General features: G+C 43.5%; 1 long non-coding RNA gene across 1 annotated transcript; it reads right to left on the minus strand.

The window, feature by feature from the left end:
* Positions 1 to 7,351: 7,351 nt before the first annotated feature.
* Positions 7,352 to 8,898, minus strand: LOC141223160 (uncharacterized). Its single transcript, XR_012290812.1, has 2 exons — positions 8,759 to 8,898; positions 7,352 to 7,996 (listed from the first exon to the last, which is right to left on the minus strand). It is a non-coding gene; the product is annotated as an uncharacterized lncRNA (long non-coding RNA).
* Between the last annotated feature and the right edge of the window lie 332 nt (positions 8,899 to 9,230).

The following is a 9,230-nucleotide window of genomic DNA, read 5'->3' on the forward strand; positions in this document are numbered from 1 at the left end:
ATATTTATTGTAGACCTGGAGTCATTCATCTCCTGGTGACAGGTACACAGGGCAGGTTATCAGGCAGTGTTGACTCTAGATAACAGCTCATATCATTTCACTTTTAGGCTTGTTGTAGTAATAAGATGACTGATAGCTTCCTATTATCTGCCATGTTGTGGCCATCAGTCAGTGAATAAAACAATTAGTGCTCACACCTCATCAGAGATAAAGAAACACTTCCACCTCCACTTACTACAGGGAAGCCTGGAGCCCCCTGCCCTACTGGTCATCTACACCGGGGTGGGAGCACCATGGCGCTGGCCGTACTGGAAACACCTGAGCTGCTGGGAAAGGAGTTATAAAATGTAGTGGTGGCCATTGATGAGGAATAGAGGCCTTTACTTAGGAGCCATAAAATAGTGAGGACAAGCCCAGCACCCAGGGACGGGGGTAGGATGGGGTCTGGTATGCAGGGCAAGGACCTGGGACTGGGGGCACTGAATGGTCTGTAGGGCACGGACCTAGGACTGGGGGTAGTGAATAGTCTGCAGGGCACGGACCTGGGACTGGGGGGCAGTGAATGGTCTGCAGGGCACGGACCTGGGACTGGGGGTAGTGAATAGTTGGCAGGGCACGGACCTGGGACTGGGGTCAGTGAATGGTTGGCAGGGCACGGACCTGGGACTGGGGGTAGTGAATAGTCTGCTGGGCACGGACCTGGGACTGGGGGTAGTGAATACCCTGCAGTGATGATGGGTCTGAGAAGATTTGCACAAGATACAGACATGGAATAATGGAATACATATCTGATAGAAATGATATGGATTATAGAAACATGGAGATTCTTGTAAAGTGTGTATATAATATCCAGTGTTTCTATTGTGCCTGTCTAATGTAATATCTCTGTGTTTATCACCTATCATCTAAATATCTCATATCCTCATATCTATACATCTCTATCTCTCATCTATATTTAAATATATCACTTAATCTATCATCTGCAATCTGAATGTCATAATCATCTATTATATCTCTAGTCTGCCTTCGACATGTAAATATCATTATCTATCCCATCGAATCTATCTATCTATCTATCATGAAGCAGGACCAAAGTACTAAAATGTGGCCGCAGAGCTTTTTGGACACACACCATCTGGTTAAATAGAATATATGTAGAACAATGAGCAGCACTCCAATCAGGTATGAAAACTATAAATTACTTATTAGCCCATGTGGCCCATTATTATCCACATGGGCTAATAAAGTCTTTATTTTTTCATATCTAATTGGAGTGCTGCTCATTTCTATCTATCACATATCTATTTGTCTATATCTTTAATATCTCTATTAGCTGTATCTATCACATATCTATCTGTTTATCTCTCTCTAACACCTCTATATCTAAAATCTCTATAGATATCTATTATTTGTTTCTAGATAGATAACACAGGTCTACAAACATTTTTTTTCAGGTGCCAATGTGTTTTTTTTTTAATTGATTTAGGGTATTTTGAGGGCGCAGAATTCAAAAATCCCATTACTTTTGCTGAATTGGTTCTAATTTTTGGGACGATTCATCCATGAAAATAATGCATTCCCCCAATGCGACTTGTGTATGATAACAAATGCAATAGATTTTGGTCTTTTGACTCTAGCAGTGTCTTAGGTAATGAAATATCCCATATAATTATTTTGTATTTTGATTTGTCTGCTTACAATGCTATAAAAGCCACTTTTGGAAGCCAGAATTCTACTGTAATTAGCTATTAAATATCTCAGAAACGAGAGCCAATCTGGCAAAACCAGAGTCACATTCGTAATCCGCACCAGAAACTTTATGTATATCTATCTATCTATCATTTATATCCATCACATAGATCTCTCTCTTATATATATATATATATATATATATATATATATATATGTGTACATATATATATATTCCTCTCTCCATCCCTGGCAGTGGTTGATTTTGGGACCTGGGTAGGTGGCTTCCTGGTTAATAATTAGCAGGGCTGTGGTCGGGGAAGGGTTACGCGCCCCCAGTTCCCTGATCGGCTGCAGATCTGGGCATCTGCCAATCGATGCTCTCGTCTTTATCCGCGTAAACATGAAATCCAGCAGTGATGATTTATCGCGCCATCAGTGTAAACCTCCGGAGTTTGAGCCTCTGCGGTAATTTACGGCTTCAAATGGAGAATCTCCCATGAAGGCCAATTCCCCAGATCACAAACTGTAATAAAAGCAGAGTAGTGGCCCCCACGTGGCCGGGACTGGGCAGCCTGCAGCTGCCAATAGCTGGCAATCCACCAAAGCCGATATCTGGGATATGCTAAGTAATTGGAGAATTGATGGAGAAAGTGGGGAGGCAGCACTGACCCCATGAGCCACAGGAAAGAAGCAAAAAGAAACCTAAGGAACTACAAGTCCCAGCACGATGCATGATGGTGCAATGATGCAAGTGCTTGTGTCTTCCTCTTCTAGACTGTAGATGGGACTCTCCTCCAATGTATCAGGTTGGATCACATGGTGCAGGGGAAATTTCGGTCCCTTATTATGCCCATACCCTTTTTATAGTGCTTCCAATTTATTGCATATTTTTAGCCATAAAATATTGGTGTCAAAAAATGCAGAGGACCTTGCACCACATTATGCAACTTGCGCATTTTTTATAAATTTTTCTTATTTTCAGTATTTTTGCAGACTTGGAAATTCAGACTTTCTACATCGCTGCAAATAAATGGTTTCAAATTTACTATAATAATATGACAACTGTTCTGTAACCTGCACTAGCTAGTTGTCAGGTTTACTATATCCTGTATTAGGACCAATGGATGTAAAGGAGGGTCGCTCCATTATTTAGGAATCATTTATTCACTGTAGGACCTGTATAGTGCCGAGTGGTGGTCAAAACCAGCAATCTCTTTAAGGTCTCGTTCACTCATACGTGAAAAAATGGTGCCAGTGTCATCAGTGTTTTGGATCCGTGTGCCATCAGTGTTTGGTCCGTGTGCCATCAGTGTTTGGTCCGTGTGTCATCAGTGTTTGGTCCGTGTGTCATCAGTATTTGGTCCGTGTGTCATCAGTGTGTTGGATCCTTGTGTCATCAGTGTTTGCTACATGTGTCATCAGTGTTTGGTCCATGTGTCATCAGTGTTTGGTCCATGTGTCATCAGTGTGTTGGATCCTTGTGTCATCAGTGTTTGCTCCATGTGTCATCAGTGTTTTGGATCCGTGTGTCATCAGTGTGTTGGATCCTTGTGTCATCAGTGTTTGCTCCATGTGTCATCAGTGTTTTGGATCCGTGTGTCATCAGTGTGTTGGATCCTTGTGTCATCAGTGTTTGCTACATGTGTCATCAGTGTTTGCTACATGTGTCATCAGTGTTTGCTACATGTGTCATCAGTGTTTGCTACATGTGTCATCAGTGTTTGGTCCATGTGTCATCAGTGTTTGGTCCGTGTGTCATCAGTGTTTGCTCCATGTGTCATCAGTGTTTTGGATCCGTGTGTCATCAGTGTTTTGGATCCGTGTGTCATCAGTGTGTTGGATCCTTGTGTCATCAGTGTTTGGTCCAGGTGTCATCAGTGTGTTGGATCCTTGTGTCATCAGTGTTTGCTCCATGTGTCATCAGTGTGTTGGATCCTTGTGTCATCAGTGTGTTGGATCCGTGTGTCATCAGTGTGTTGGATCCTTGTGTCATCAGTGTGTTGGATCTGTGTGTCATCAGTGTGTTGGATCCTTGTGTCATCAGTGTGTTGGATCCTTGTGTCATCAGTGTGTTGGATCCTTGTGTCATCAGTGTGTTGGATCCTTGTGTCATCAGTGTGTTGGATCCTTGTGTCATCAGTGTGTTGGATCCTTGTGTCATCAGTGTGTTGGATCCTTGTGTCATCAGTGTGTTGGATCCGTGTGTCATCAGTGTGTTGGATCCTTGTGTCATCAGTGTGTTGGATCTGTGTGTCATCAGTGTGTTGGATCCTTGTGTCATCAGTGTGTTGGATCCGTGTGTCATCAGTGTGTTGGATCCGTGTGTCATCAGTGTGTTGGATCCGTGTGTCATCAGTGTGTTGGATCCTTGTGTCATCAGTGTGTTGGATCCTTGTGTCATCAGTGTGTTGGATCTGTGTGTCATCAGTGTGTTGGATCCTTGTGTCATCAGTGTTTGCTCCATGTGTGATCAGTGTGTTGGATCCGTGTGTCATCAGTGTGTTGGATCCGTGTGTCATCAGTGTTTGGTCCGTGTGTCATCAGTGTTTGGTCCGTGTGTCATCAGTGTTTGCTCCATTTGTCATCAGTGTGTTGGATCCTTGTGTCATCAGTGTTTGCTCCATGTGTGATCAGTGTGTTGGATCCGTGTGTCATCAGTGTGTTGGATCCGTGTGTCATCAGTGTTTGGTCCGTGTGTCATCAGTGTTTGGTCCGTGTGTCATCAGTGTTTGCTCCATTTGTCATCAGTGTGTTGGATCCTTGTGTCATCAGTGTTTGGTCCATGTGTTATCAGTGTGTTTGGTCCGTGTGTCATCAGTGTTTGGTCCGTGTGTCATCAGTGTTTGGTCCGTGTGTCATCAGTGTTTGGTCCGTGTGTCATCAGTGTTTGGTCCGTGTGTCATCAGTGTTTGGTCCATGTGTCATCAGTGTTTGGTCCGTGTGTCATCAGTGTTTGGTCCGTGTGTCATCAGTGTTTGCTCCATTTGTCATCAGTGTGTTGGATCCTTGTGTCATCAGTGTTTGGTCCATGTGTTATCAGTGTGTTTGGTCCGTGTGTCATCAGTGTTTGGTCCGTGTGTCATCAGTGTTTGGTCCGTGTGTCATCAGTGTTTGGTCCGTGTGTCATCAGTGTTTGGTCCATGTGTCATCAGTGTTTGGTCCATGTGTCATCAGTGTTTGCTCCATGTGTGATCAGTGTGTTGGATCCGTGTGTCATCAGTGTGTTGGATCCGTGTGTCATCAGTGTTTGGTCCGTGTGTCATCAGTGTTTGGTCCGTGTGTCATCAGTGTTTGGTCCATGTGTCATCAGTGTTTGGTCCATGTGTCATCAGTGTTTGGTCCGTGTGTCATCAGTGTTTGGTCCATGTGTCATCAGTGTTTGGTCCATGTGTCATCAGTATTTGGTCCGTGTGTCATCAGTGTTTGGTCCGTGTGTCATCAGTGTTTGGTCCATGTGTCATCAGTGTTTGGTCCATGTGTCATCAGTGTTTGGTCCATGTGTCATCAGTGTTTGGTCCATGTGTCATCAGTGTGTTGGATCCTTGTGTCATCAGAGTTTGGTCCATGTGTCATCAGTGTTTGGTCCATGTGTCATCAGAGTTTGGTCCATGTGTCATCAGTGTTTGGTCCATGTGTTATGAGTGTTTTGGATCCGTGTGTCATCAGTGTTTGCTCCAGGTGTCATCCGTGTTTTGGATCCGTGTGTCATCAGTGTTTGCTCCAGGTGTCATCCGTGTTTTGGATCTTTGTGTCATCAGTGTTTGCTCCATGTGTCATCAGTGTTTTGGATCCGTGTGTCATCAGTGTTTGCGCCATGTGTCCATTTTTACCATCGGTGTCATCAGCGCTTTTCATAGATGGATAAAGAAATAAATTACAAAGCTTCTCCTATCCTTTGCAATGTCAAACATGGACAGCAAATGGATGACACATTGATGCCATCCGTGCGCTGTACGGGTTTTTCACAGACCCATAGACTTGTATTGGCCCTTGTCATCCGTGATACCAAAAAAAATCGGACATGTGAATAGCGGCATAGATTATAATGGATACAACACGTATGTGCAACAAGGACATCTGACTGAATCGGTTAGACTACATTCACACCTGCGTTTAGCATTTTAGGAACAGACAAACAGAATTAAAGTCCAAAAATTATCCATTACTATGCTATCAAATACTATGTGGTTCCCATTCTGGGGGGCTGGAGCCATAAGCGTGCCATGGATTATGTTCATTTTTCACTGTCTGGGGTCTGGTCATTTAAGGAACGTTTCCTCGTAGGAATTCTGCTGTGAAAATCCTGCAGTGGAAACGTCACAGTGATTATTCCCGCAGCAGATGGCATTGGGCGATGAATTGCAAAGCATGAACTATGCGCGGTAACACACAGAATACATACACATGCTGTGGATTTCAAATCCGTAGTGCTGGGAAAATCATGCGGTGGATATTTTTTGCATAGTCTGCGGATACGATTTCTTAAAATCTTATGCACAATTCTGAGTATTCTGTGAAGAAAATTTGCCGCATTTACGCCACGTGGGAACTTCCCTTAAGGGCACAGTCAGACGTCTGAATAAATCTAAGCGAGAACGGAGCGCAGTGCATGGACTGGCCGGCAGTTCTCCCGACTCGAGCGTGACAGCTTCATGTATATCTATGCAGCTGTCAGGCTCGGGTGGGTAGAGCCGCCGGCCAGTCCGTGCACTGCGTTCCGATCTTAGATTTATACGGCCCTAAAGGACAATAATTAGGCTGCAGCAGTGGAGTAATCCGTTCATCCGTAGATTGATAGCCAGAATACTGCATGACCCGGATCAAGTGACCCCAAACATCAAGAATCTCGTTCCATCTCTTTATGGACATTGCTGCTCACGCATTTCTAGTATAGTTGCCGGTTACAGAGTGCTGTGTAGTCAGAAGCATGAATTTTGGAGTAGCCGAAAAATGGCAAGTGACATTATACATTTTGTAGGCAAGTTGTCTCTTCAGAAAGGAAGAGGACTAGAACTCTAGCGCCACCTGTGGGAAGTAGCAATCCTAGAAGTCAATATCGACCCTTTAACGAGCCTTGTCATATGACTTAGGATAAAACCAAACCAGAATCACAATTTGCAGATACTGTGTTGCGGGCTGCTGCCCCTCATCAGTGCAAAGTGTGAGATCAGGTTTGGCTGGGTGAGAGGCTTCTGTCCCAAGGGGTAACGTTTCTCCATGTGGAGAGTGACATGCCAAGACTGGCATACCAATGTAAGGAGACTTTTAAGCCTTGCAATGCTCCTCTAAGTCTCCTAGCATTAGCATGCCAGTCTTGGCATGTCACTCTCCACAAGGAGAAACGTTACCCCTTGGATATGCATTTTAGGCATAATGATCATCACCTTCCTCGTTCTATTGGATTAATGGAGACAGCTTGATCTACCTCATTCCTATACGTGTGAACGGAGCTGTGGCCGTGCATATACATTACTGGTGCATTCATTGACACATGTGGACCCCTTGTAATAGACGAGGGGATCCAGCAGTTGGACCCCCATCAATTCTACGTTTATCAGCTATTTTGCGGATAGGTGACAATTTTTTTTTTTTTTGGAAAACCCATTAGAGACCTAGAACCCCATAGAATTGTATCTGCTGTGAGCAATAAACCACTATATTTCGGATTTTCATTAACATTCATTTTATTCCTGAAGGAGATTAAAAGCAAATATTTACAAAGTATAGCTCAAAATCACAACCCTGAGAACCAAATCTATAGTAAAAGTGGGCGCTCATACACTCACGTAGGAAGACCTGACCAATCAGCAGACAGTGATCGGGGTCCGCAGGGTAATCACTAGCAGACCTTTCATCTCACTGACTGAACCCCCCCCATCATCTTAATGACTTCACATGACTTACAAAACCCATCTTAAAATGCCCTAGAATCAGAAAAAAATGTCAGACTTTAGCAGCAAGAGGTAAAATACAATATTTATAGTCCATTCATCCGCTGTACGCGCCAATGACTGGTTCCACTCCTGACGTCACTTGTGTGTGTGATATATAAAAACCTTATAAAAATCAGCCGTAAAAACATTGTTTAGTCCAGGTGAGGCACACGCTTTATTCTGCAGGAAAGCAATGTGCTGAGTATAGGCATCTGTATGCTTTGCAGTACAGCCAGCACTATGAGTGCTGGGACATCCCATTCACCAGACTCCTGAGCTGTTTCACCACAGTGTCAATTAACTTCTGTTTATCCCGGTCATTCTTCCTGAACTGAGCGAAGATATTATTCTTCTTGTTCATGTCTTTCATCCTGGAGAGAGAGGAAGAGCCTGTAATTCCAGATCCCCATAGGCAAGTCGGTATTTATTATTGCTGATATCCAGAGGTACGGGAGCCACAAAATTTAACTGATAGATATGGTATATATATACACATATATACACACACACACACATATATACAGTATATATGTGTATATCTCTCTCTCTATATATATCTCTCTATATATAGTATACAGGTAATACAGGGATCACCAGTGACATTATACACAGGAGCTCTGTATATAGTGTCAGTGTACAGGTAATACAGGGATCACCAGTGACATTATACACAGGAGCTCTGTATATAGTATACAGGTAATACAGTGATCAGCAGTGACATACACAGGAGCTCTGTATATAGTGTCAGTGTACAAGTAATACAGTGACTCACCAGTGACATTATGCACAGGAGCTCTGTATATAGTGTCAGTGTACAGGTAACACAGTGACTCACCAGTGACATTATAGACAGGAGCTTTGCATATAGTGTACTGGTAATACAGGAATCAACAATGATGTTATACACAGGAGCTCTGTATATAGTGCCAGTGTACAGGTAACAGTGACTCACCAGTGACATTATACACAGGAGCTCTGTATATAGTATACAGGTAATACAGGAATCAACAATGACGTTATACATAGGCGCTCTGTATATAGTGCTAGTGTACAGTTAATACAGCGATCACCAGTGACTTTATACACTTGAGCTCTGTATATAGTATAGAAGGAAAGGAGGGGGACACACTTACTTCTCCAGCAGGATGAGAGCCGTGTTCGGATTGACTCTTAGGTATTTGGAGTTGGGTTGACCATAATCGGCGAGATATGTAGACCAATCCCAAATCATAAACAGGTCAAGGAGCTAAAAACATAAAAAGATCATTCTGGTCATCATGCGGAGAGGGAGGATCTGAGAAAATAACACTTTAATGACTAAACACAAGTAGGAGGTAATAAAGTGCTGCCTGCCCGGTGGAGAGGGAGTTGTGTAATACGTCCGCTTGCACCGGTATTACAGGCCGGGGTATGTGGAATTCCATGCTAATTTAAGCCAGATTCTTTACCTAGCTCTAATTAAGTGCATTAAACCTCCCCGACTAGATTATCCTCCGCGGGAATCCCAGGCTCAGAAGACGACTCCGAACTCCAGGGAATTCCTCCTCGCCAAACACAAATAAAATGATACCCCCTGAGCACAGATCATTATTCTAAGATCTGCTC

The sequence above is a fragment of the Phyllobates terribilis genome, unplaced genomic scaffold, assembly GCF_046119375.1.
Source record: "Phyllobates terribilis strain yellow unplaced genomic scaffold, ASM4611937v1 Scaffold_373__1_contigs__length_1865987, whole genome shotgun sequence".
In the NCBI taxonomy this organism is placed as follows: Eukaryota; Metazoa; Chordata; class Amphibia; order Anura; family Dendrobatidae; genus Phyllobates; species Phyllobates terribilis.